Source organism: Mus caroli, unplaced genomic scaffold (assembly GCF_978045245.1).
Source record: "Mus caroli unplaced genomic scaffold, Mus_caroli_1 scaffold_12, whole genome shotgun sequence".
Taxonomy (NCBI): domain Eukaryota; kingdom Metazoa; phylum Chordata; class Mammalia; order Rodentia; family Muridae; genus Mus; species Mus caroli.
In genome coordinates this window covers 121,469,417-121,496,301 of record NW_028227267.1, presented here as the reverse complement: position 1 = coordinate 121,496,301, position 26,885 = coordinate 121,469,417, and the positions used below count along the sequence as shown (strand labels likewise).

The 26,885-nt window shown below is 37.4% G+C and overlaps 1 protein-coding gene and 1 long non-coding RNA gene across 6 annotated transcripts in view; both read left to right on the top strand.

The window, feature by feature from the left end:
- The window catches only part of Fgf14 (fibroblast growth factor 14), a 700,985-nt gene that overhangs the window by 250,453 nt on the left and 423,647 nt on the right, over window positions 1–26,885 (top strand). The gene's annotated exons all lie outside the window — the stretch shown is intronic.
- LOC115029235 (uncharacterized) lies at window positions 8,055–17,551 on the top strand. Its single transcript, XR_003834789.2, has 3 exons — window positions 8,055–8,261; window positions 15,885–15,963; window positions 17,284–17,551. It is a non-coding gene; the product is annotated as an uncharacterized LOC115029235 (long non-coding RNA).

Here is a 26,885-nt window from a genome sequence, read left to right as displayed (position 1 = left end):
TTGGCAATAGTAAATCAGGCTTGGTAAATAAAATCACTACTTTCATTTTCAGAAGTGAGGAACCAACATTCCCACCCATAACTGTGTGGAAGGATGAGCTACAAGTACCAGTAGTTTGCTTTATGTTGGGAATGGTTAAAGTGTCCATTGTGAGGTCACAATTATATTGAAGAGTGAGAATCCCAGGAAATTATATTTCTTGTATAATGTCTCAGTATAATAGGCTAATAATGTATTGGAAGATTGTTTTGTGACCCAGTGAACTAACCACCCATGAAATTATGGTCATACATTTGCTGCATAAGTAATACAAGTGCTGTATACAAACATGGGTCACTATTTCACTTGGCTCTTTCCCCCCTTTTTTTTCCTCATTTTTTCCACTTTTTTCTCTTTTTTCCTATTTTTCCCCAAAACAATTTTTGTTCTCTTCATTTACATTTCAAATGCTATCCCCAAAGCCCCCTATAACCTCCCCTCACTCTGCTCCCCAACCCACCCACTCCTGCTTCCTGGCCCTAGCATTCCTTGGTACTAGGGTATATAATCTTCACAAGACCAAGGGCCTCTCCTCCCATTGACAGCCTACTAGGCCATCCTTTGCTACATATGCAACTAGAGACGCAAGATCTGTGTGTGTGGGGGGGTACTGGTTAGTTCATATTGTTGTTCCTCCTTTAGGGTTGCAGATCCCTTTAGCTCCTTGGGTACTTTCTCTAGCTCCTCCATTGGGGGCCCTGTGATCCATCCAATAGATGACTGTGAGCATCCACTTCTGTATTTGTCAGACACTGGCATAGCCTCACAAGAGACAGCTATATCAGGGTCCTGTCAGCAAAATCTTGATGGCATATGCAATAGTGTCTGGGTTTGGTGGTTGTTTATGGGATGGATCCCCAGGTGGGGCAGTCTCTGGAAGTTCCTTCCTTCCCTCTCAGCTTTGAACTTTGTCTCTGTAACTTCTTCCATGGGTATTTTGTTCCCCATTCTAAGAAGGAACGAAGTATCCCCATTTTGGTCTTCCTTCTTGAGTTTCATGTGTTTTGCAAATTGTATCTTTGGTATTCTAAGTTTCTGGGCTAATATCCACTTATCAGTGAATACATATCATGTGTGTTCTTTTTTGATTGGGTTACCTCACTCAGGATGATATCCTCCAGATCCATCCATTTGCCTAGGAATCTCATAAATTCATGTTTTTAGTAGCTGAGTAGTACTCCATTGTGTAAATGTACCACATTTTCTGTATCTATTCCTCTGTTGAGGAACCTCTGGGTTCTTTCCAGTTTCTGGATATTATAAATAAGGCTGCTATGAATATAGTGGAGCATGTGTCCTTATTATCAGTTGGAACATCTTCTGGGTATATGCCCAGGAGAGGTATTGGTGGATCTTCCAGTAGAACTATGTCCAATTTTCTAAGGAACTTCCAGACTGATTTCCAGAGTGGTTGTAGCAGCTTGCAATCCCACCAGCAATGGAGGAGTGTTCCTCTTTCTCCACATCCTTGCCAGCATCTGATGTCACCTGAATTTTTGATCTTAGCCATTCTGACTGGTTTGAGGTAGAATCTCAGGGTTGTTTTGATTTGCATTTCCCTGATGATTAAGGATGTTGAACATTTTTTCAGGTGCTTCTCAGCCCTTTGGTATTCCTCAGTTGAGAATTCTTTGTTCACTCTGTGCCCCATCTTTAAATGGGGTTATTTGATTTTCTGGAGTCCCCTCTCCCTTTCTTGAAGTCAAATGGCAGAATGTGGAGTCCAGCTCACCTTCCACATACATTTGAGCATTAATATGATTTATTATTTTTTAGGATATAGCTTTTAAGATAAGGCTTCAGATACTAGATATTGCTCAGAAAATATGAGATAATAGGGTCACAGTTATATTTGGGTGTTTTACCTCGTAGCAGTAGGCCATCAATAGATCCCACAACCGGTATTTCTGTATGGGTTTAAGTTTCTCAATGACATGCAACAAGTCATTACAACATAATACATCTAAGGGCTTGAAATTAGTACTATAGTGAACTGTCCCTTGGTGCTATATCATAAATAATAAAACCTCAAAAACAATTGAATTTTGTAATCACACTTTCCCCTTTGCTCAGTCACCTCATTTAAAAAGGAGTTTTAAAGTAGTGTAAGTTCATTGAAAACCCTTTTAAAACACAAAAGAGATAAAAGAGAAGTTTTGTTTGCTTTGCTTTCTGAATCATAGCACTCAAAGTCTTACTACTGACTATTAGGGTCTTTTATTTATGTCCCCTTAAAAATTGTTTCTAAATTGTAAACTCCAACCAGGTCAGTTTCACTAACCTCAGCATCAATATCAGCCTATAGCTAAATAATTACCTGTAGGTAGTCCTAAGCTCTGCTGAGTTATTTATTTATTTATTTATTTGTTTGTTTGTTTGTTTGTTTGTTTTAGGGGTCCCTAGTCTCTATCTACAAAATACTGCTTCACCCTACTTCCCTAAGTTGTACTCACCAAAAATTCTTCCTTTTTTTTCTAAGTATTCCTAAATTTGAAAACTTTGATAATCATTTACTTTGATGGAAGAATACTTTGAAGACACTCTGAGGAAAATATGTGAGTAAGACAAACACCTCACCATCAGCATGAGAAAAAAACTCTACATTTACACTTAAGTTGTTAACCATCCTCTTTCCTTACTCAATGAATTTTCCTGTTCAATAAATCAGTAGAATTAAGGATATAGTGAATATTCCTATACAACATGATAGGTTGAGTTGTAGTATGATGACTGTGAGAATAGTGGACACATGGAAAATCCAGAGCCAAAGTCATCATGCTTAGAGATGATATAGATGTATTTACATTAATGTTAGTCTTTTTTTTAGACATGTAAATTTTTCTTTATTGTATATGTAGCAGAGGATGGCCTCATCAGTCATCAATGGGAGGAGAGGCCCTTGGTCTTGTGAAGATCATATGCCCCAGTACAGGGAATGGCAGGGCTAGGAAGCCGGAGTGGTGAGTTGGGGAGCAGGGTGGCTGGAGTGTATAGGGGACTTTTGGGATAGCATTTGAAATGTAAATGAAGAAAATATCTAATAAAATTGTTTTAAAAAAGAATTTAAACAACTACAAATAAAGAAAAAAATTTGAGTACATAGAAGATATATTAAATGTTGATTGAAATTTTTTATAGTCAGCATGCTTAGGAGATTTTATAATTTTTTTCACAAAAGCAATTCTGATTCCTTAACCAAATTCTAAGTACAAAATGTTAAAACCTTTCTCTCCTCTAAGTTGTATTGAACTTAAATATAAAATTATACAGAGTAATTAGAGAAAAGACAAATGAACATTTAAAGTGACATAAATATTTCATTGTTGATACAATGACTTTTGATGTATTGTCTCTGAGCCTGTGAACTTGGAAAAATACTTTAAGTCACATTAGCAAGCAAAGAATTGTCTATCACACAATTTTCAGGCATAAAGAATTTGCTGCATTTTGGACTTTGACCAATCTTTGAAAAATATTTATTCTTTATGCCGTGAATGCTTATAAAAAGTTATCTGTAAGTGTGACCTAACATACAGAACAATTAACACCCGTAAGTTCTTTGCCTGCTAAAATTCAAAATGAGAATCAGTTTCCAATGGGGAAGTACCAGACCACAGCCCCAAATGTAAATTAATGAGCTTTGGCTTCTCTGCCCTTTCTGGGACTCATTTAGAGCTGGTGCCTTTCTGCCTAACACTCAAGATCCTGTGCTACATTATTTGAATTTCCAAAATCTAAATAGGTTGTACAAAAAATGTGATTTTTGTACATTTTGTATAAATCTGCATGGTGTGTCCTGAAGTCAAGAATCCTGGGAGTTTAATGATTCAAAACAGTTCTGATATCATTAGTAATATCAACTCATCAGGGAATATCTTTCTGCATGGTCTTTATTACATTATAATGCAGTCATAGAGGCAATCTCAAAAGCATTTGGTAAATGACCAAGGGAATTATATTATCCCATTTAAACACTTTAACAAATACAAACAATATTTGCTGTCATCATTTGGGTAGATATGATATCAGGTCACAGTTGATTAGTGGCTGTTTTAGATTTTGTCCTTTGTGACATTGGTCCTAATATCACACAATGTTTTATCATCATTAACTTTTATCAGCTAGTTGCTTAGAACAGAAAAGGTTACTAAGAGTAACTAGAACCAGTCTAAGCAACATGTGCTGTGCACAGACTACAGATCTTGTTAACTTGACATGTCTGGGAAGAAAAACCTTCACTTGAATTCTGTTATATTGGTCTATGACCATCTCTTGTTTATATACAGTTCTGGGGTATAAATAGAGCAGTATTGAAAATAAACAGGAAATATTTTACAACAATGATTTCTGCCTTGATTTTTTTTACTGTAAAGATGTTTCATTTCTCTTTCAAATTCATTCATTTCATTCAAATTTTAACAAAAATCATCCTTGAAATAAGTTGACATAGATTTAGATACTTCTAGAAGCCTCATCCCTTTCCTCTCTTTTCTCTATTCCATCAGAGGAAAGTGCCGGAAGACCATTGCATGTGATGTTTGTGGTGTAAGCTTATCAAGAGGAATGGACAATGCTTCATAGAGCATTTCATAAAAGTTATCATAATATAAATGCTGCACTCAGAAAAACACGTGATCCAAAAATGTGGGGATGGAAATTGGTATTTTTCCCTGTAGAGTGAATACTCTAGTAACATTAAAAGCCAAAATTTATCATCTCACCCAGAGATTATTCAAATTATGACTCAAGAAGTAACAAAAACTAATGGAGTGCTTTAGGGATTCTATTAACAAAGTATTTGGAATAATCATTTTATAATATTTTTGAGAATTCATATAGCATTAAAAGAACGTGTCTTGATCTTAGCTACTTTGCTATTCTCCTGATGCTCTTGACAATACTTGACCTGTCTCCCCACTAAATTCATGTTCTCATTTAAATTTTCTTAGTATTAGTATTTTAAACCATTGAGTCCAATTGGTGCTGTCCATATGGGCATGGGTGTGGGGTCATTCACTGTGGTATGGGAAACCTATTAGTGAACACATTCCCAAAGAAAGATAAATTTCCTTCCTTCCATCAGCAAGCCATCAACTGCCATAGTTCCTCCACTAGGCATAATTGATAACTCCTCTCCCATCTACTGGCTTAATGTTGGATAGATAACCTCTGCTGAGTTGAGTTCATATGTGCAACATTCATGTTATATCCAGAAGACATGGTTACTTTAAAGTATATCTTAAAATATGTTATGAACTATAATAAATACATATACTAATATATAATGTTTGATATATTACATATTATATATACATATATTATAGTTGTATTATGTATATATAATATAGATTGTAATTCATAAATGTGTGCTGCCAGTTGTTATTCAGGGAACCAAACAGTGAATTATTCCAGACATAATTATAGGGAAGTGGGGGGGAGGGTATGGGGGACTTTTGGGATAGCATTGGAAATGTAATTGAGGAAAATACGTAATAAAAATATTAAAAAAAGAAAAAAAAGAAATTATGATTCTATGCTGGGCTCAGTTTTCTTAATTTAGGCTTGCATGTGTTCATGTCTATGAAATTGTGCAAATGATTCTGTAAAGTGTGGGTGCCTCAGTGAGCTGAATGCTAAGCAAGGTTGAGGAACTCTGTGGTGTAGCATAGCCTATGCACACACTATGACAGTTTTGCAGTTTAAATGGCTATGAGCTTATTTAAGAGTTTAGGTAGCAATTGTTTAGGATACAGTGAATACATGTCTGTAGAGTCCTTAGCCAGAAATCAGACATGTATATCATATCCCCTACCCTCAAGGCTTAGAGAATACTGCCAAAAAGTGGACCAGGATTATTGCAAGAACCAGAGGTCAGGGAGGACTAGAGTGAAACAGTATCTTCTAAGCATGACAGGATTACTATACTTATGAACTCACAATAGCTGTGGCTGCCTGTACAAGACCTGCACAAAATCAAGCCAGTCAACACTATAGTGTGGAGAAGGGATTCAGAGTCACACCCTTAATCAAGGAGCTATTGATTATTGATAGTTTCTCAGGGAAAGAAATTCAATTTTCTTTTAAGGTGTGATTCTTAGTAAGTCAACCATGTTCCAGGAATGGTCCCATACCCAGAAGTGTGAAGTATAACACAAATTACAGTCAATGGTTATTTTAAAAAGAAGAAACGTAGTAGGGATGTGGAAATGTGAAAATGTCCCTGAGAGAATATAGAGACATTGAGAGTAAACATGATCAGAATACTATGTCCAATTTTCTGAGGAACCACACCAGACTTAGTTCCAGAGTGGTTGTACCAGCTTGCAATCTCACCAGCAATGGAGGAGTGTTCCTCTTTCTCCACATCTTTTCCAGCCTCTATACTGTCACCTGAGTTTTTGATCTTAGCCATTCTGACTGGTGTGGGGTAGAATCTCAGGGTTGTTTTGTTTGCATTTTCCTAATGACTAGGGATATTGAACATTCTTTTCTTTTCTTTTCTTTTCTTTTCTTTTCTTTTCTTTTCTTTTCTTTTCTTTTCTTTTCTTTTCTTTTCTTTTCTTTTCTTTCCTTGTTGACTCTATTTTTAAATTTATTTATTTATATTAAGTTGTGTTTATATATCTCGTCTGTTAGTCTGTCTTTTTATTTGGGGAATTGAGTCCATTGATGTTAAGAGATATTAAGGAAAATTGATTGTTACGTCCTGTTATTTTTGTTGTTAGAGGTGGAATTATGTTTGTGTGGCTATCTTCTTTTGGGTTTGTTGAAAGAACATTACTTTCTTGCTTTTTCTATGGTATAGTTTCCCTCCTTGTGTTGGAGTTTTCCATCTACTATCCTTTGTACACCTGGATTTTTGGAAAGATACTGTGTAAATTTGTTTTTGTCATGGAATATCTTGGTTTCTCCATCTGTATTAATTTAGAGTTTTGCTGGGTATAGTAGCCTAGACTGGCATTTGTGTTCTCTTAGGGTCTGTATGACATCTGCCCAGGATCTTCTGGCTTTTATAGTCTCTGGTGAGATCTCTGGTGTAATTCTAATAGGTCTGCCTTAATATGTTACTTGACTTTTTCCCCTGGCAGATTTTAATATTTTTTTACCGTTCTGTACATTTGGTGTTTTGGATGTTATGTGACAGGAGGATTTTCTTTTCTGGTTCACTTTATTTGGTGTTCTGTAAGTTTCTTTACATTTATAGCCATCTTTTTATTTAGGTTAGTGTAGTTTTCATACATGATTTTGTTGAAGATATTTTCTGGGCCTTTGAACTAGAAATCTCCCTCTTCTATTCCTATTATTCTTAGCTTTGGTCTTTTCATTGTATTCTGGATTTCCTGGATGTTTTGGGTTAGGAGCTTTTTGCATTTTGCATTTTCATGGACTGTTGTGTCAGTGTTTTCTATGGTATCTTCTGCCCCTGAGATTCTCTCTTCTATCTCTTGTATTCTGTTGGTGATGCTTGCATCTGTGACACCTGATCTCTTTCCTAGGTTTTCTATCTCCAGGGTTTTCTCTCTTTGTGATTTCTTTTTTGTTTCTATTTCCATTTTTAGATCCTGGATGGTTTTGCTCAATTCTTTCAAGGGTCTTTGTGTTTCCTCATTAAGGGCTTTTTTACCTGTGTTCTCCTGTATTTCTTTAAGGGAGTTATTTATACCCTTGGTTTTTTGTTTGTTTGTTTGTTTTGGTTTTGGTTTTTTGTTTTGTGTTTTGTTTTTCGAGACAGGGTTTCTCAATATAGCCCTGGCTGTCCTGGAACTCACTTTGTAGACCAGTGGCCTCGAACTCAGAAATCTGCCTGCCTCTGGCTCCTGAGTGCTGAGATCAAAGGCATGCACCACCACGCCCGACTTATTTATATCCTTATTAAAGTCCTCTATCATCACCATGAGATGTGATTTTAAACCCCAATCTTGCTTTTCTGGTGTGATAGAGTATCCATGATTTGCTGTGGTGGGAGAACTGGGTTCTGATAATGCTAAGTGGCCTTGGTTTCTGTTGCTTATGTTTTAGTGCTTGCCTCTTGTTATCTCTAGTGCTACCTTCCCTTGCTGTCTCTGACTGGAGCCTCTTCCTCCTGTGATCCTGGTTGTGCCAGAACTCCTCAGAGTTCAGATGTTTCTGTGATCCTGTGATTCTGGGATCCTGTGATCTTGAGGTCCTAGGTGTGTCAGAGCTCCTGGAAGTCAAGCTGCCTCTGGGATCCTGAAATCCTGGTATGACCAAGATCTTCAGATCCTGTTGTGTTAGAGCTCCTGGGAGTCAAGCTTTCTTTGGGTTTTTCTGGGGTGGGTGGGGAGCCTTAGCCCTGTGTTTGCTCTGGGCACAGGTGCAAGCTGGCAGAAACCAGTGCCTCTGGCTGGGTGGGGTTTTGCATTTTCTTGGTTCCTATGTGGGTTTCAGTTATGCTGGGTGTTGGGAAATATGTTGTGGCCTTAGCTGTGATCTTGAGTGTGTCAGAGCTCCAATGTTCCTGAGTGTGTCTGATTTACTGGAGTTGAGCTTCCTCTGTGATCCTGTGATCCTGGGTGTGTTAGAGCACCTGGGAGTGGATCTTCCTTTGGGTGTTGTGGGACTGGGTGCAGTGCCAGTGCCCAAGGTCTCTCTGCTCAGGGCACAGGCTCCTGTTCTTTTTTGGTCGAGAGTGAATTAGAAGTATGTTGTAGTTGATATTTATGATTAGTTGCAGATATCATACCTATCACAGTTTCATTGGATATGTTTTTGGTACCATCATTACTAGTTACTAATACATTAATATATTAAAATACATATATCATACCACATATATGTAAGTCAAAAGTAAAGAAAATATACTATTATATTTGGAGGCAGCTCATCAGCTCCTGTGAATGCCTTCAATACTGAAGGGTTATTCTATAGGAGACACTGCTTGACAGAATTTGAATGGAAGAAGAGATAAACTCTGGCTCAGTTCACCAGAACTATGTAATTCTTCAAAATAATTCTTGCTATAGGTGGATGCTCATAACTGTCTATCAGTAACCTAATTGTATTTTATATATAACAATGGACTCTTTTGGCATCTCAAGAGTTAAAAAACTGGATCAGAAAAGGAGATATGTTCTTAGTATAACTTTGCAATAAGGGCCAGATTTGTTCCTATGGAAGGCATATATGGTTTAATAAATCATCTGTTAAGAAATTAAAAGACATACATTTTAATGGAGAAATGGCTTGGCAGTTTAAGTGCACACATTGTTCTTGTGGGATACCTGATTCAGTTTTCAGCACTCACGTTGGGTAGCTCACAAGGGTTAGTAACTCCAGCTATAGTACCTCCATGGGCACTGCACATGTTCACATATCACTACACAAGCAGACACAAACACACATAATAAAAATGAATCTAAATGTTTTAAAGTGCTTTTAAAAAAAGACGTTGGGAAAGACTGTTCTGAGTGACTGAAAATCTATATCTCCTAGTTTATAATTTTTAAGATTGGAGTTTTAGAGAAGTCTCAAAAAACTGAGGGCAATCAATATTTTACATTTTGACATTACTTTTCTGTTCCCAGTAGTTTATTTTCCACTTTCATAGACACCAAAATTAAATTACATCATCTGGCTAGGTATCCTTTCTCTGCCCTTAAAGGCATCTCAGTAAACTACATGCTGTTTTGGTTTTATTTTTGGTATGATTGTTGGCTCTGCAAAGGGCTTTATAAAATAGATGTAAACAAATCAAGGCAGTGATCTAATGTGATTGCAGGTATGAGAGCTTGCCAGACACTCAAGCTGACAAGATTGAGAATCATTTGCTTATTAGGAAGAATCTAGGCCTCCCATCCCCCTCTCTCCTTTTATTTTTAAAAGCTAAAATGAGCTGTTGAAGATGAAGATACTCTCCAGTTGTAACTCTGGTGCACCACTCTGTGAAGATAGCAACAAAACCACATCTTGTATTTTTTCTTTTTTCCTTATTTATTTATTTATTTATTTATTTATTTATTTATTTATTCAGCTTTCCACCCCCCAGGCCCACTCACAAACTCTTCTCCCATCCCAATTACCCCTCCCCTTTTTTCCTGCGGAGAAGGCTCCCCTCTCCCATACCAATATATGCTCTTTGATTGGTGGTTCAGTTTCTGGGACCCACAGAAGCTAAATAACAAGGAGGGGACAAAGAGGGGGTCATCTCTAAGATGGGCCAGAGATCTGGGATGGAGTGAGTCTAAGAGGGTGACTCTAGTTGAGACTCATAGCAGTGAGGGATAAGAAGCCTAAAGTGGTCACGTCCTATAGCCAGACAGGACTCTCAGGAGAGAGAGAAATAAGAACAGCAACCTATTTACAAAACCTTCAAACCAAGTTTGTCCTGCCTCCAAGAGCTCAGGGACAAAAATAGAGCAGAGACCAAGGGAATGGCCAACGAATGACTGGCCCAACTTCAGACCCATCCCATGGGCGAGAACCAACCCTGACACTATTAACAATACTCAGTTATACTTACAGACAGGAGCCTAGCATAACAATTCTCTGAGAGGCTTGATGCCCCAGTGTAGGGGAATGCCAGGATGGGAGCTGGAGTGGGTGGGTTGGTGAGCAGGGGGACAGGGGTGGGGGTGGGATAGGGGGTTTTTGGAGGGGAAACTAGGAAAGGGGATAACATTTGAAATGTAAATAAGGAAAATATCTAATAAAAATCCATTAACATAATCCACTTTAAATAAAAAGAAATTATTTAAAGCAATGTGCATCATGGAGCACACAGTAAGTTTTAGATGTTATTAATATTTTGTGTTTTTCTTTTAATTAAAAATGCATTTAAAATGGAGCCCTATATTAAAGACTTATAATTGCCTGTTCTGTGTAGTTAGTTTATTCTGTGACTTATACATGGATGTATAATCTGTATTGTACTCATAGTGTTTAAACTTCAGAATATATTGTGTGTATGTAAACATGTGTATGTGCAAATAAGAAATGTGAAAATACGTTTAAGGCAAAGTACAGAAAAAACATTACAATAAAGTAAAAAACTTTACTCTAAAACAACAACAACAACAACAAAACAAAAAGAAAAAACAAAAAACAAAAACTATTGACTCTACAGTTCTCACTGTAGATCAGACAAATAGGAATATGTTTTTAAGGAAACTGTAGCTGGGACAGTATCTTATATGTTTTTCTGTTTTTGATGATCATTTATTTAACTTCTATCATTTAATATACTCTGCATTCTTATGAGTAATTTGTGCTTCTTGCTCCTTTCAAATGTACACACTTTTTTTTGTGAGAGTTTGAGAGAGAAAAGAATGGAGATACATGCTTAAGTGTGAATGTGTGATTTTTCTTCTGATTTAAAGAAAACACACACATCTAAGTGTACAAACTCAGCCTCCCTAATAGGAATGTTGTCATTTTCAAATCCTGTTTTTCTTCAAGCCAGCTTTATTTGTGCCCTCTAGTGGTAGAAGCAGGAATGTGTTCAGTAAGCCAAAAAATCCTGGAGAACACCACAAGCCCCCTTTTTGGTACATAATGATTCAGCATCCACATCCCTAAACAATAATGCTAAACATAAATATGCACAAAGAAAGGTGTATATGAGTTTACTCAGAATAATTTTCGAATGCACTAGAATTTCTACTGAAACATGAATTTTTGACTCCTGGACAGTTCAGGTTCTTATGTAGCAGAGGCAGGTATTTTTATGAATTTAATGGCCCATTTGCCCAGCCATCTTTTGATAATCTCTGGAGAAAATATTTACATTTTCCACAAATCTGTTTTCTGAGACCTCTTAAATTGCTGCTGTCAATCAACTTACCATTTACTTTGATCTCATTACAAAGGTAATGGAATCATTTCATTCGCTTTTTTTTAACCAGTTATGTTTGGTTCTATTCTAGTTCTCTGGGCTGTTCAGCCTCTGGTTTACGCCATCCAGGCAGTGTCTGGTTTGGGTTTCCTCTCATGGCTGGAGTCTCAAGTTGGAGCAGTTATTGCTTGGCCACTCCCATAAGTTTTGCACAGCCATTACCCAGCACCTATTGCAGGCAGGATAAATGGTAGATCAAAGGTTTTGTGGCTGAGGTGATGTCCATCCACTGGAAGTTTTGCCCGGTTACACAGACATAGACGGGTGCCTAGTCCAATAATTGTCAGAGAGGCTTTATCCAACAACTGACAGGAACAAAGAGCCAAACATTAGGCAGAGCTTGAAGAACACCTTGAATGGGGGGTGGGGGGTGGGGGGGCGGAGTCAGGGATCAGAATAACAAGGCCTACAGAATCAACTAAGCAGGGGTCATAGTGGCTCACAGAGACTGAAGCAGCAACCATGGAGTCTATAGGGATTTGAGCATGGTTCTCTGCATATAAGTTATGGTTGTGAAGCTTGGTGTTCTTGTGGGATTCCTGAAAGTGAGAGTAGAGGTGTCTCTGACTCTTTTGCTTGTTTATAGGAACCTTCAGCTGGATTGACTCATCTAACCGTGTGCCAGTCTTATAGAATCTTTTTTTTCCTATTTGATACTTTTAAGGGTGTTGCTTGTCTTTTCTTTTTTCTTTTTAATTAGATAATTTTTGCATTTCAAATGTTATTCCCTTTTCTAGTTTCCCCTCTGAAAATCCCCTACCCTCTCCCTTTCCCCCTCCCCCTGCTCCCCAACTCACCCAGTCCCAATTCCTGACCCTGTTATTTCTCTATACTGGGGCATAGAACCTTTACAGGACCAAGGGCCTTTCCTCCCATTGGTGACCGACTAGGCCATCCTCAGCTACATATGCAGCTAGACTTGATAGACTATGTTCAATGGATAGCCCTGTGAGGCCTGCTCTTTTATGAAGGAAAATGGAGGAGTGTGGGATGTGGGGAGGTGGAGGTTAGCTAGAAGGAGTGGAGGGAGGGGAACTTCAGTTGAGAGAACAATGAGTTAAAAGAAATAATACAAATTTGATAGAACAAAATAAAAAAAGAACACCACCATCAACAAAAGCTGCATGTAATTGAAGATTATCTTTCTCAACACACCAGGAATTAATTCTGATAGAAAATTTCCCAGGATTAGTGGATCTTGGCCCTAAGACCACACTGGATATCCCCTGGCTTGATATCCAGCTTTCTTTCCCTTTTAAAGCAACCGCTGGGTATAGTGGACATGCCTATTTTCTTGTATGACCAAAGTTAACTGGAACAAGAATGGATTCCTTATCTAACAAAGCCAACTAGAATGTTTCTTTGGGACTTTTGAAACTGAAAATGAGAAAAAAATTAATCTATTGTAAATATAGCAATCCGTAGTATCTATGTTAGTTTCTGTCTCCCTCTATCTACTTTTTCCTCCTCTTTCTATTTCCATCTGCAACTATCATTGATTATGTTTGCTGCCAGCATTTACAAGATTTGTGACATCACATAATAGAAGATAATTTTGATCACCTTTGTCAATTTGTCTTGCATTTATGCTGATATTTTTTAAGCCATCAAATGGATTTTGAGAACCAATACATTCTGAGATTGTTTAGGATTAATATGAACTTTGTTTTTTAAAATGTATCACTTATCTTTACTGTATAATATGTATAAGATATAATACAATAGGTTAACATGTACTGATGTTTTTCACTAATTTTGTTAAGCCAAAATATTTTTTTTTGTTTTTATTAGATATTTTCTTTACAACTTTTTATCATTTTTTAAAAACAAATTTCACACAAAAATATTTCATGCTATGCCATCCATTATTGTCAAATCTTTTCACAGTCCAATTCATAGTGGAACACTATCATCAGAGAATTGTTACACCTGCTAATATGGTAGGTTGTTCATCTCACAAAAATGTGGCCTCTTTTATCTTCTTTCTGAAGAGTTCTTAAGTTTAGTTTCAACTATTTCACACCCCCCCCCATTAGAAGCATCATATATATATATATACTTTGTTTTCTTCTGTTTCCTCATCCTCTTTTATGGGAACAAGGTAATGTTAAACTATAAAGAAATCAGAATTCACTCCAAGTGTCTGCTTTTAAAAAGGCCTCATGGAAGGACCCAGATATGGCTGTCTCTTGTGAGACTATGCCGGGACCTGGCAAACACAGAAGTGGATGCTCACAGACAGCTATTGGATGTATCACAGGGCCTCCAATGGAGGATCTAGAGAAAGTACCCAAGGAGCTGAAGAGATCTGCAATCCTATAGGTGGAACAACAATATGAACTAACCAATACCCACCCCCCCACCCCCCAGAGCTCATGTCTCTAGCTGCATATGAATCAGAAGATGGCCTAGCAGGCCATCAGTGGAAAGAGAGGCCCATTGGTCTTGCAAACTTTATATGCCTCAGTACAGGGAAATGCCAGGGCCAAGAAGTGGGAGTGGGTGGGTAGGGGAGTGGGTGGGGGAGTGTGTGGGGGACTTTTGGGATAGCATTGGAAATGTAAATGAAATAAGTACCCCCCCCAAAAAAAAGCCTCATGGACACAGAGATATATTGCGTAGATGCAGCACACACAAACTGAATGTCAAAGCAATTCCATATATTGAGCAATAAGAAATATGACTTTCATCTTACAATGTGTATAGCTATCAATAATTTAGAAAAAATGGTACTCGGGATAATTGTAGGTTTTAAATTTGGTCATAGATCTCAAAATATCTACATAGTGAGAATGAATACAGGGAGTAGTTATTTCATTGTGTAGAAGATAATAATAATTACCCATTTGTGTAAGCCACTAATCACTTAGGAATGGCTTTCATGTTGTACAATAAATGTTTAGCTAGTCTAATAAGCCATTATTACATTCATGATCAGAGATTAGCACCCTTAGACATATCACCAACTACTTTTCCTTAGAAACAAGAAACATCCCTTCTCTCTGTCTTGTTCAGTGTGCTGAAGAACTAGCTCAGACATAAGATATTGTAGAATTTTCCCCACAACTTCTGCTCTCACTAGAGATCACTACCGCTGTTGTCACTCCAGATCTTGACAACAGGCATACAGCTATGCACTGCATTTTCCATGGAAATGTGATATTTTCCTTCACATCACAATAGACAATGAGAAATTACAGCAGACTGAGATGACAATGGGGAAGATTGCCACAGAGTGGATAACATACAGTTTTATTTGGCTTTATACCTCACGTCACATCTTTACTTTTCCTCCTTTGCTATGAAGATTTCAGTTCATCAGAGCCCAGGTCAAACTAAAATTCCAAGACCAGAATGTTTTTCTTTCCTATCACCTTAGACTGAGGCCACTCTCCTAAGTTACCATTTCCTATCTCTGGAGTCATGTAACTGCTTCTATTCTAATGCTAATTATGTTCCCCCAAAAACTGTTTGTACAAATACATTTGCACATAGCTTCTGGGATTCTACCCCCAGTTAGTTCTGATTGGTAAAAAAAGATGCCAACAGCCAATAGCTGGAGAGGACAGACAGGCAGGATTTTAGGATTCCCAGATGTGGGAAGAGGAGGAGGACAGAGAAGAGAGATCCTCCAAGCTGGAAGAATGTAGAATAGAGGAAAGATGCCATACCTGAGAATAGTAAAGGACAGAGAGGCATAGATTCCATGTGAAGGAGCCTGGAGAAAGTGGCCCATAGGGCTGCCCAACTGGGTCTAGGGCAGCCAAGATAGAACACAAAATATATTAAGTAGTAGCTAGGAATTATTAGTAGGAGGTAGTGGAGGTTAGTCAGTGCCCTAGCTATTGTGCTGTGTAAGGCATATAAAATATAAAGGCTGAGTGTGTCTCTTTCATTAGGAAATATAAAACATTGAGATGGGTAGCAAACCCACTGTCGGAATTTATTTATTAATTATTTAATTCAACAGAGTCATATCTTTTGTTGTTTGCAGTGGGACCATCAAAACATCATCCACTTGAAGGGTATGACTTGTCTGATGGCTCTCATACAATGACACAATAGTGCACCATGTATGTATCCTATAATATTTGCGTAATAATACATAAATGACATGTCCCAAATCAGCTCCATAATTTCTTATTGTTAGTTGTGATATAGGATCTAGAAAGAATCCATGTTTGTACAGACAGCACAGTGAAGATCTGGATATTTGCTGCCTAGCCTTAGGAACACTGCAGTAGGGATGAATAGTTCTTAGAGAGGATTGAGTATGTGGGTGGAAGCTACCAGAAAGGCAAAGATATAAGATTATGATACACTGATTTATGAAAACAAGACATTCAGAATTGAGAAGCTTTAAGTAATTATGATGAAACCATAAACAAAAACTGAGATATGTTCTTTATTATACATATCTGGGACACACAAGTAGCTTGGGTTACAAGAAACTTAGGTTCATTATTTTCCACTGATGTCTCTTCTAGTTTTAAAATGTTGGTATCTCATTATTTGAAGACACAGCAAGTACAACTAAATGCTTTGGCTGTGTCTTACTTGAGTAGTTTGAAAGAATCCAACTTTGCTGTGTATAGACAAATTGTCTCCAATTATACTTTTTGCTCAGAAATCTTTGCTTATCCAGAGTCTGTCTCCAGAGGATAATTAATTTTATAGAGACAGAAAACACTATTTGACCTTTGTCAGTTATCTCAATGCTTTTGATAGAAATGTTGACGAGGGATGATTATAGTATAAATATACTGTGACCACTGGGAGGAAAAGTAAAAGCCAATTTTATTAAAAAGTATCTGTCAAACACTAGGTGCCAAAGGGTCATGTGACTGTGTAACACACAGTAGGTCAGTGAGAACTCAGGCCAAACTAGCACCCCAAACTTGGCATAGTTTAGAAGTCACTTCATTGCTATTTCTAAAATATAATGGGCAGACTTGCCTAGTTTTAGATTCTTATAATTGTTACATATTTTGTTAGGTGTTGTCTAAATGATGCAGTATTCTGGATTTCATCCTTTCTTTGTTCAAAAGTGCTGTTCTGGTCCACTAGGGTAACATGGAAGACAGTAAGGAAAGTAAGGAAAGGAATGGTTCTGTTTCTCTCTCTCTCTCTCTCTTCTGTGTGTGTGTGTGTGTGTGTGTGTGTGTGTGTGTGTGTGTGTGTGTATACAATAAACCACATGCCTGGACAAGTTGAGATCACAGATACGGGGACCGGTGGTTTTCTTCTTTGCTATCTATAAGTGGTAAATACTAATGTTAATATGAATTGCATTTACTTTGGTTTATATCATATATCCAAGCCTGTAATATTTTATGTCTCAGGGTATTTTAAATTATAATTTATTCATTTTGTGGTTCCTATGTTGGTCCTAGGAGATATTTTTAAGAAGTCCATTCTGGTTGCTACCGTGTTCTTTTCAATTGGATCATTTTGAACAGGAAACCAACTTTAAAAACAATGCTGTGCATAGGTAGGTAAGGGCTTAGTATTTTTTTATTAGATTTTGTTTTTGTTGTTGCTAATATGGGGAGAGAACAGTGCAGCAGTTGAGAGCTCAAGCTTGTGAGAATAGTACTTCATGTCAGCTTCTAGCTCTGCTACTTAAGAATGATCTTGTATTTAAAGCTGACTGTCCCTTAATTTCCTCACCTACACAATAAATATTAGGATAATAGTAATGCTACATCCTTCACAAAGTGGTTATGAGGATTATGTGACTTAAAACTTATAAAATGTCTAAACAAAACTTAATATATTAAATATATAATAAATGTAAGCTATCAGTTTTTCATTCCAGAATGCATGGTGTTATTATTGTTAGGTTTAGAATAACATTGTCTCATTGCATAAAGTTACTTGTCACTATGCCTGAGACCTGACTTCCATCTTCAGGGGCTACATGGTGTGGAAAAATTGTCCTCCGAACTTCATATCTGTGCATCTTTGTCTCTGTCTCTCTGTCTCTCTTCCTCTCAATACATCTTTTTAAAAAGACATAATGGTTGAATTTAAAAGTCTATCATTGTCTGAAGAATTTTGGGTAAGACATATTTTCTGTTTTAAAATATTGCTTCATCCCATTGAAATATTCTCCATCTCATCAAAATGGACAAGCTGAGACATCTAAAGCATATAAAGATGCATAGATATATTTAAATCTCACTGGAATTAATTTTAAAGTCCCACATTTAGACAAATTCTATTTATAGGCAGTCTTCCAGATGTCACTCACTGGGTTCCAGAGTGTCATCCAAAGTCCTGGCTCTTGTTCATTTTAACTCTTTGAATGTGACTTTTAATAAAATCCTAATCTCAGGCATTTCTAAAAAAAAAAATCAGATCTTAACCAGAAAACATTTTTTAATACTGTTGGTCCTATAATATTGGTATTTGCTGGTGTGGTGTGGAGACTAAGTACTGTTGGGCTTCTTTCCAGTGCAAAGGGACCTGGTATTGCCTAAGTGAGCTGATCCTGAATTTCAGATAGGTCAGGGAAATGCCAGGATCATCAAAAAACTGACTTGTTTTTCGTGTGTGTGTGTGTGTGTGTGTGTGTGTGTGTGTGTGTGTGTAGACAGCTTCCAGGAAATCTCTCCCGTGGTTTTATAGTTTAAAGAAAGATCCTATTGATACCTTAAAGAGGTTTCTTCTTAAAAATCTACAGAATCATCATTAAAATGTATACAAGTGGGGACCTTTGTTAAATTTAACATTTTAAAAAAATCTTGATTTAGACACTTTACAAATAAATGATCAATAAATAGTTTTGAACTTCTCTAGTTCAAGATGCCTTTTCACCTGTCATTAATGGATGTTCAACACCAACAACCAATAAGGCCAGGAAACCTGTTTGTGAGTTTATTCTGGAATTTTCCCTTGATCTTCATGCCAAGATGACTAAGATAATTAAGTTTACTGTGTACAAAGATACAAACTCTAACAAACTAAAAATATTTAGCATTCATAATTGTTTTTACTAATAACCTCCATGCAGTTTACATGTTTGCTTGTGTGAGTGAGGCTGGATACCAATCATAATACTGAGTTTCCATGGATTAACTCCTTCTAATTCAAGGGTAGGAGGACAGAAGTATTCCTGCTCTGTTCTTTTAAGTACCTTGAGGAGGAACTCACAGAACTTGTCAGGAAATGCTGCCTGAGTATCTAAGCATGGGTCGGAGTATATATTCAACTTGTTGTCTATATTGTACGAAAGTATACAAAATAAACTTTAAAGAGAACTACAAAGTCATGAAAGATAGGACTGAAGTCATCCAGATCACCACTAAATCCTGTTCTCTACTGGGATTTCTGACCTATTTTAAAATGCATGGCATCTGCATTTTTGTTGGTTTTGCTGTTTAGGACTCAATGTCTTAGCCTAGCCTCTTGTCCAAAGCATACACATGGTATAAATATATATATATATATATATATATATATATATCTTAATGTAATAATCCTTTAGGTTAGGGAAGTTTTCTTCTATAATTTTGCTGAAGATATTTACTGGCCCTTTAAGTTGAAAATCTTCTCTCTCTTTTATATCTATTATCCCTAGGTTTGGTCTTCTTACTGTGTCCTGGATTTCCTGGATGTCTTGGGTTAGGAGCTTTTTTCCTTTTGTATTTTCTTTGACTGTTGTGTCAATGTTTTCTGTGGTGTCATCTGCACCTGAGATTCTCTCTTCTATCTCTTGTATTCTGTTGGTGATGCTTGCATTTATGACCCCTGATCTCTTTCCTGGATATTCTATCTCCAGGGTTGTCTCTCTTTGTAATTTTTTTAGTTGTTTCTATTTCCATTTCTAGATTCTAGATGGTTTGGTTCAGTTCTTTCACCTGTTGGTTGTATTTTCCTGTAATTCTCTAAGAGATTTTTGTGTTTCTTCTTTAAGGGCATCTAGGTGTTTACCTGTGTTCTCTTGTATTTCTTTAAGAGAGTTATTTATATACTTTTAAAGTTTTCTATCATCATCATGAGAAGTGATTTTAAATCAGAATCTTGCTTTTCTGGTGTGATGAGGTATGCAGGACTTGTTCTGGTGGGAGAACTGGGTTCTGAAAAATCAGTCTGAAGGTTTCTCAGAAAATTGGACATAGTATTACCTGAAGACCCAGCTACACCACTCCTGGACATATACCCAAAAGATGCTCCAACATATAACAAAGACACAAGCTCCACTATGTTCATAGCAGCCTTATTTATAATAGCCAGAAGCTGGAAAGAACCCAAATGCCCTTCAAGAGAGGAATGGATACAAACAATGTGGTACATTTACACAATGGAGTACTATTCAGGTATGAAAAACAATGAATTCATGAAAATCCTCAGCAAATAGATCGAACTAGAAAATATCATCTTGAATGAGGTAGCCCAATCACAAAAGAACACACATGGTATGTACTCACTGATAAGTGGATATTAGCCCAAAAGCTTGGAATACCCAAGATACAATTCACAGACCAAATGAAGCTCAAGAAGAAGGAAGACCAAAGTGTGGGTGCTTTGGTCCTTCTTAGAAGGGGGAACAAAATACTCATGGGGGCAAAAATGGAGATGAAGTGTGGAGGAGAAACTGAAGGAAAGACCGACCTTACAGAGACTGCCTCACCTCCGGATCCAACCCGTGTACAGTCACCAAATGCAGACACTATTGTGGATGCCAAGAAATGCTTCCTGAGAGGAGCCTGAAATAACTGTCTCCTGAGAGGCTCTGCCACAGCCTGACAAATACAGAGGCAAATGTTCTCAACCAACCATTGGACTGGGCACAGGGCCCCCAATGGAGGAGTTAGAGAAAGGACTGAAGGAGTTGAAGGGGTTTGCAGCCCCATAGGAACCCCCAAAGCACCCAGGACTAAACCATCAACCAAAGAGTACAGATGGAGGGACCTATGGTTCCAGCCCCATATACAGCAGAGGATGGCCTCTCAATGGGAGAAGAGGTCCTTGGTCCTATGAAGGCTAGATGCCCCAGTGTAGGAGAATGCGGGAGGTGGGGGCAGGATTGGGTGGGTAGGAGGAACACCCTCATAGAAGCAGGGGGAGGGAGGATGGGATAGAGCACTTCAGGGGGAGGGGACTAGGAAAGGAGATAACATTTGAAATGTAACTAAAGAAAATATCCAATAAAAAATACATCCCACGCAAGAAGAAGATAAATGACAAGGAAAATGGAAACTCTTTAAGATTATTGCTTCTGATTTTTATTTTAGATATTTGCTTATTTGTATGTTTTTATAAGAAAGAAATGAAATAAAGTGTAGCAGTTTACCAGAATAGACCACAAGAAAACATGCCAACATTCCCCTCTCAAGCACACAAACTAGGCTCCTAATATAGCACTGATCTCTACAGAACAAAGACTAGAGAATTTAGAGCCAGGCAGTCCATGGCCAGTTCTGTTGTGTGCCCAAAGCATTCTTTTAAGAAGTGCCAATGAAGCTGTTTCCTAAGTAATGAATAGCCCTTGCTTAAGTGAATTGTCAATTAAAGACTAACTGATCAAAAGTGCTAAGACTGAATTAACTTTATTTTCATCTGTGTTATTATAGACTGCAATGTGTGCTTTCCACATTCTTTGAAATACTACTTTCTCAATCTCCATGTGTAAATATCTTTTACCTTATGTATTATTTCTTGTTGAAGATAAATATATGACATGTAGTATTTTATAAAATACATATATACAACTCATCTAGGTATGTATATCATATATATTTGAAATATAGATACCACATGTGGTGTGTATGTATGCATATATACACAAACAGGAACATATTATAAAGAATTGATGTGACATCATCTGAATGACAGCCCACTTTAATGAGAACTTTAAAAGGCTAAATTTTCTTTTTTTCTTATACTATAACCAACCACATTCATGTTTAATTAAGAGAAACAACTTTAACTTGGTCATATTACTCCATATTTATGTAGTTTATGATCACAGAGCTATTTGAAATAGCTCTCTAGATCAAATGCAGCACAGACATAAAATCACAATAGTTAAAATAATTGCTTAAGAAGAACTTTTCTTGTAGAATATCATGGTTCTGTGTTGGATGGAAATTGCTGATGAAAAATGAGTATGCAGAGGGTAGGAAATGGCCAGAAATTCAGTACTATTCTAGTCATAAAATTTAGCTTTGGTTTTGATGGATTTTAAGGCACATATGTTAAAGTTCTCTGCTGTCTGTGTTTATAGGGATCAAGAAAGTTGCTGAAATGACCTTGTTCAGGTAAACAAAACACCTGAAAATCTTTTGAGTAGTTCTACAAAATGTTAACTGGTCCATTTTAGATTTAAATATAGCAGAAGTGATATCCTCTAAAGTTAAAAAAAATTGCTTTAAAAAATGAAATCTGCCTATAATTTTTCAATTACTTTATTAATTAAAATTATTTGACATGCACTAATCATACTCACAGGATACAGAGTGATTTTTCAGTCTATCTAATGTGTCAGGATCTAGTTGGGGCATTTTAAATTAAGATACTCTCATTGTCTGTGTGCCCTTATTTGTTCACCATCTGCTTTCTCAGTTTAGATCTGTAATTGAGTTAATGATACTTCTGGTTGAATAGCATTATGCTAGAAACTATCATTTAAGATTCCAAGTTTCAGAGTTTCTCTCTCTCATGCTTATTTTTAAAATACATACTAAGTGTCTTAATATGTTACAGTATATAGCATTTTGTATATGTCCTAAAATGATAAAAGTCCAGTATTCTATAAAGGTGTACTGTTTCTTTTCCTTTTGGTATTATGTATCTGCTGTTTCTGTTTGTTCTCTCCCTCTCTCTCTGATGCATGTGTTCCCTTGCAGTGTACTAGTAATATAGCAAAATCCCTTCCTTGATTTCTTGTCTTCTGGGTTCCATCCAACTATGTGGGAAAAATCGTTTAGACCAGTGCCCTTGCAACATTTCCTAGTTGGTCTGGTGAGAATATCTCTAAGATATATTCCTGTGGGTATCTATCAGCTTTGCAGCATAATGTATCAGCTGTTCAGCTAAACAGAACTTTAGGCTTTAGGCTTTAAGATTTTATTGCTTGCTGCTTTGAGAACCAGTTCATGAAGATGCAACAAGAAAATTTGTAATTATGTGGGAACACCAGAAGCACATTAGTTACAGAATTTTGCTCTTGCTTTCAGTAGATTTTGAGTTGCCCACTTAAAATGAATTGGCTATGAAATCACTAGTTTTGCTATGTATTTGTTCATTTGGTAGAAGTTCTTTCTAAACAAACATAAAAAGAAGTCATACAATATTTTTTACCATGAGGTCATATTTATCTTTCCCATAGACTTTCAGAGAAAAAACTTGATGCGTTTCTTCTGTAATTGTAACTTGTTGATATAGTGGGTATCTCTGAGTCTAATTAGTACCTGCCTTTCATTATAGAAGCATAGACATTCAATATGCTTAAAATTTTTCTTGGTGGGGTATCCCCTGAAGACCGAGACTTTTCTGGGGTTTCTTGGCTCCTCAATTCACGTTTACAGTTTTTGATATGGGACCACAGGGTTCCTCTTTAATGGGAGAGTGCTTAGGAGTTTTTGTTTTGACTTTTGAAAATTCAGGAGCCAGCTTTTGAACAGGAGTCTTCTTTTCTGTATTTCCAAATGGGGTTTTCCTTTTGTGTCCCTTTCCACTCTGGCCACATGAGAAAGGCTTGGAAGGCAGAACCTGGGATGTCTCCCAAAGCCCTGGCCTTCAGTGTATACCCCACCAAGACTCTCGACTCCCCAAAAAGGACCCAGCTCCCACCCCAAGGAGAAAGCCTTCTGAAGTGAGATGGAAGATTTTCCACCACAGAAATGTATTTGTGTTGTTGGCAGCAGCCTCCCCCATCACTGTTACTGTTAGGGTTAGGGTTAGAATTCTCTCCAAAGAAGGAGGAGACTGTAGCAAGTAAGGCATAGAGAACACTTGCTCTTATACCCTAGTGGTGGTGGTCAAGCTAACAAGTGTGAAAGGCCTTTGGCAATTTAAAAAAGTGCAATCAATAAAGCAGAGTTCTGTCAAGAATGAGTAAGTTAACAGCCAGAGACAGACACTGTGCAGGCATTGCAAATAGATAGAATTACAGCAAAATGTGCTCAATGTATGTGTCTGCTTACAACACTCGGAGATGTGTTTGCCAATAAGTTGCTCATCACAGGAGCACCAGACTTGGGGGGTGTAATCTCCAGCAACTTGCATGCCCCCTGAAAGAAGGGTTTTCTGTGCTGTGAAATGCATAGAACTTACACTTTGCCATGCATGGCTATTCCTGCCACTGATATTGTGTGAAACCTGGTAGGGTGGTCTTTGGGTGTTCTCAGGGGACAATGGTAATTTTTGGTTGGGGAGACAGCTTGGGGTGGGGAATTTCAACTGAACCTCTGCTCTCTAACTCCATAAACATTTATCCATATCTCTCTGTCTCGGTCTGAGGGCAGGAGGAATCTGCCAAAGACCAACAGTCTTACTTTACTGTACTTCACAAGGTTCTAAGATGTGGAGAGCTCACTTGGATTGCAGTAGCCCATTGTTTGTTTATATATTTAAATAAAATGGTTTACAAACTAAAAAAATTTTTTTCTTCACGTCCATAGCTTAGATCAAGGTAGGTACATATGATATTTGAAGGTGATATTTTAGAGCATTTGACTTCTTTATCTTATTTCTTGCTTTTTACATATGCTGATGGGCCCATCAACTTTGTCTATGATCTAGTTCCCAAAGTTTATGAGCGCAAGAAAGAGTATATTTTGTTTATAGAATTAAGGTTGTCAATCTGATGGAATGAAAATAGGAAGGGTTACTCCCAAGCTATCAGATAGACCCAATGTAATCACAAAGTTGCTTGAACAGAAGGGTACAGAGTCAGTCAGAGTGATGTCAGGCTGAAGGGTTCTATCCCAGATAACATTTTTGAAAAGAGAGAGGAAAGAGAGATAAGTCTCAAACTGAGGTAGTCTCTAGAAACTAAAAAAAAAAAAAAAAAAAAAAAAAAAAGCAAGGAAACCCAGCAGATGCTAATATGTTTAGTCCCCAGAAATGCAATTCATACTCTTATCCTCCCAAATGGTAAAATAACAACTCTTTTTTTCTTTTTTTCCTTCCGCACACATTTATTGGGAGAGCTCAATTACAGAGGCGAAAAGACCCAGAGCCTAGAAATGGCGCTGCTTATATAGGCCTAGGAGTGACGTGTCTATACCTGATTGGTTATGCTACCATTACCTCATTAATATGTCTCGGGACAGGCAGTGACTCGGCAAAAAACTCTTATGCACATGCGCACATTGGTTGTTTACCCATGATCATGGGCAGTGGCCAGTGGTAGCCAGCGCCATCTTGTAATGGCATTTGCGGCTTCCCACATCTCCCCCTTTTTATTTTAATAAAATGATGCTGGACTAGGCATATGCAATTATGTCCATCTGCCATGGCTCCTGTTTTAGGTCGTTCCTCTATGTTACAGCCTTACCCGTCATAGGGTAACCCTATCGCCACCAGGCCCCTTGTCTTAGGTTGGTCTGTGCATGAGGAAAGTTGCCCATCTGGATACCGAGATGCTGTGTGACAGTAATTGCTAAATGACCTAGGGTGAACTCTGCAAAAGAGGCCAGCCAAGTTTTTTAAGGAATTAATTAGCAGAGAAATCATGATCACCCTATCGCGTGCAATGAGGAAACTTCAGCGATGTGCAAGGGCTGATCAATGATCGTTGAGTCTCTCTCATCCCAGTGCAATGGATCCATAAATTCGTGGGGTGCAAGAGCAGAGAACTCAGGTGCCAACTTGAGCATAGATAATTCTTGAGCATAGATAACCAAACTTCAGGGGAGGTGCCGTTTTCAATGGCTAAAAGTGCCTGAGTTATAATCACCTTGTCACATTTTTGTTGAGTTCTGAATTTGCAAACCAACCAAAGCATGAACACCAGTCCACAGCATATGGCAGCACAAAACAAAATCACTCCCACTCATTCCTTAAAGGGCTGGATTCATGGAAAGATATTGTGTGAATTTTGTTTTATCATGGAATACTTTGGTTTCTCCATCTATGGCAATTGAGAGTTTTGCTAGGTATAGTAGCCTGGGCTGGCATTTGTGTTCTCTTAGGGTCTGTATAACATCAGTACAGGATCTTCTGGCTTTCATAATCTCTGGTGAGAAGTCTGGTGAAATTCTAATAGGTCTGCCTTTATATGTTACTTGACCTTTTTCCCTAACTGCTTTTAATATTCTATCTTTATTTAGTGCATTTGTTGTTCTGATTATTATGTGTCAGGAGGAATTTCTTTTCTGGTCCAGTCTATTTGGAGTTCTGTAGGCTTCTTGTATGTTCATAGGCATCTCTTTCTTTTAGGTTAGGGAAGTTTTCTTCTATAATTTTGTTGAAATTTGCTGTCCCTTTAAATTGAAAATCTTAGTTCTCATCTACTCCTATTATCCGTCAGTTTGGTCTTCTCATTGTGTCCTGGCTTTTTCTGGATGTTTTGAGTTAGGATCTTTTTGCATTTTGCATTTTCTTTGACTGTTGTGTCCATGTTCTCTATGGAATCTTCTGCACCTGAGATCCTCTCTACCATCTCTTGTACTCTGTTGTTGATGCTCGCATCTATGGTTCCTGATTTCTTTCCTAGGGTTTCTATCTCCATAGTTGTCTCCCTTTAGGTTTTCTTTATTGTTTCTACTTCCCTTTTTAGATCTTGGATGGTTTTGTTCAATTCCATCACCTTTTGTTTGTGTTTTCCTGTAATTCTTTAAGGGATTTTTGTGTTTCTTCTTTAAAGATTTCCACCTGTTTAGCAGTGTTTTCCTGTAATTCTTTAAGGACTTCTACCTGTTTTGCAGTGTTCTCCTGTACTTTTTAAGTGAGTTATTAATGCCCTTCTTAAAATCCTCTACCAGCATCATGAGATATGATTTTAAATCTGAATCTTGCTTTTCAGGTGTGTTGGAGTATCCAG